This window comes from Hemibagrus wyckioides, linkage group LG29 (assembly GCF_019097595.1).
Source record: "Hemibagrus wyckioides isolate EC202008001 linkage group LG29, SWU_Hwy_1.0, whole genome shotgun sequence".
NCBI lineage: Eukaryota > Metazoa > Chordata > Actinopteri > Siluriformes > Bagridae > Hemibagrus > Hemibagrus wyckioides.
Window position 1 is genome coordinate 5,682,962 of NC_080738.1, and position 2,728 is coordinate 5,685,689.

Here is a 2,728-nt window from a genome sequence, read left to right on the forward strand (position 1 = left end):
CACAAGTAAATGGCATAATAGAAGATATGGTTATACTGAAGCCGCATTTCAAGACATAAGAAGTTAAAGCTTGGTCATAAATATGTCAATGACCCCAAGTAAAATAAAATAGCGACCCTAACTGATCCAAGACAAGCAATGTTCTCTAAGTGTAATGGCAGGAATTGGGTCAGGAAATGAGTTTAAATGTATTTGGCTGAGATGTATGTACATTTTTGACATCAACTATATATTATATAAACTATTTATTTCAAGATCTGCAGTTTACATGTTGGTGGTATGTATTTGCTCGTGTACCATCATGATTATTCTCAGTTTGAATCCTGAACAAATGATGTAAAAAAAAAAAAAAAAAAAGATTACCTAATTTCTCTGTATTTGCAGGAATCAACCCTGCAGGGATGAAATGTTACAGACTGACTGCAGTGTGTTTGCTCCTGCTGTGTTTTCTCCTGTTGACTGCCATCACAGTGCTGTGGATCAAATTCAACATCCTTAGTGGAGAAAAAGCCAAGCTGGAGATCAGTCACAACAACTTGACTATAGAGAGAGACCAGTTACAGACCAAATACAACACCCTGTCTAAAGAGAAAGACCAGCTAAACACCAGTTATAACACCCTAACTAAAGAGAGAGACCAGGTACAGACCAATTACAACACCCTGTCTAAAGAGAAAGACCAGCTACATAAGCAACGTGATGAATTTCAGAAGACGTTGAATGATTTAGGTGAGTATTTCTTGTAAAGATGGTCAGTGTTTGTAACAGACTCCAGGGATGAAAGAAATAACAGAGACCATAGATTATGTATAGTTAATGCTTTTACATGTTTGTTGTTACTGTCAACATCTTAATCGATTATTCAGCTAGTGACAGAAGATAACATTATTTGTCTCATGAAGCACACTGGTAACACAGAATGGCATATCTTTCTGGCATTTATTAGGAGTATAGAGTACTAGCTGAAGTTCCATGTTGGATTCATTTTTATGTACACTACCTGGCCAAAAAAATTGCATAATGCTTAAATATCATTCCTTTGCCCTTTATTGCTGTCTCGCATAAATGACAATCCCACAGGTGTAACACATGTAAACTCTGAATAGTGCTTAAGTCTGTAGTTGCATCTGAGATCTGAATACAGATGTGCACAGTTTAAATATTTACTTGGCACAGCCCAACTCTGAATACAGCACTAATTGTCTAACTCTGTTTGATTCGCTTTTCACTGAAGGGTGGTAATATTTCAACTCCCATATTTACTACATCTCTACCGAGGAGAAAAACTGGGATGAGAGCAGACAGGACTGCAAAGGCAGAAAAGCAGACTTGGTGATCATAAACAGCAAAGAGGAACAGGTGAGAGAGAGAAAAATGAAATGAAACAGCCTTTATTTGTCACATATACATTACAGCACAGTGAAATTCTTTCTTCGCATATCCCATCCTTGGAGGTTGGGGTCAGAGCGCAGGGTCAGCCATGATACGGCGCCCCTGGAGCAGAGAGGGTTAAGGGCCTTGCTCAAGGGCCCAAAAGTGGCAACTTGGCGGTGCTGGGGCTTGAACCCCTGATCTTCCGGTCAACGACCCAGAGCCTTAACCCCTTGAGAGAGAGAGAGAAGAACCAAGTTTCTGTATTTTGCTATATATAATTGCAGCAGTTCATAGAAAGAGAGAAATACTTTGATATTGTATATAATTCTCTTCATTCCAGGATTTCCTCATTAAAAAGCTGGGCAGCAAACGGGCTTGGATTGGTCTGATTGACAGAGAATCAGAGGGGGTGTGGAAATGGGTGGATGGTACACCACTGACCACTGCATAAGAGACTTGTATTTATCTGTTTTTTTTTTTCTAAATATCTTCCCAATTTACACAGTATTACAAATACTAGCCATTTTTCTCCTGATTGAACTAAATGCTAAGATAATATAATCATCATCTAATCACAACTATATTGTTAATATGGTTGTTAAGAATCTCAGTAAACACAGGCTGTGTGGGTGTTTTAAATGTGTGAAATTTAAGTAATTGAACACTGATCGATTGCTAAATTCTGTGTTTCAGCTACTGGAATGATGGGGAACCAAATAATTCAGATGATGAGGACTGTGCTGAGATTCAGAGTAGACAAGAGATTAAGGTCTGGAATGACTTGCCATGCTAATCTAAGCATTTATGGGTCTGTGAATTTACTAATTAATTAAGTATAGTGAAATGATACAATATTCACAAATCAAAGCTGTTTATGGACTAGATTTCAGGCTTTATTATATGAAATGCTTAAACTAATAGACAGAAAACAGATTTACACGAGCCTAAAAATACAGTAATACAGCTGTGTTAGTCACTGTAGTTGTATTCTCAGGTCCTATCATGTGAAACTATGAAGATCTATAAGGAACATATGCTTTCAATTGTTTTTATTTAAGGGTGTGCTCATTAAGACATTTCTTATCTGAAACTTTTGTGTTGTATGAAGCATTTAGTTTTTCAAGGAATCAGATTTACACATTTTCCCACATAGTCCTATCCAAAGAATAAAGTAGGAGAGAACAGGTTTTTATATCATTGAATCTTACAAGAATTGGTGCTTCCACTATAATTTTTTGTATGTGTCCTATAGTTTGGTCTGCACAACCTGTTTTAGCAGAGGGTAATGTGTGAGCTGATGAGGCAGAACACAAGTGTATATGATCAGCATGTACTTTATGAAACATAATCCAAG

At 37.1% G+C, this 2,728-nt stretch overlaps 1 pseudogene; it reads left to right on the forward strand.

Annotated features, from left to right (window-relative positions):
• The first annotated feature begins 387 nt into the window (after nucleotides 1-387).
• Nucleotides 388-2,248, forward strand: LOC131349254 (CD209 antigen-like protein C; annotated as a pseudogene).
• The last annotated feature ends 480 nt before the right edge of the window (nucleotides 2,249-2,728 follow it).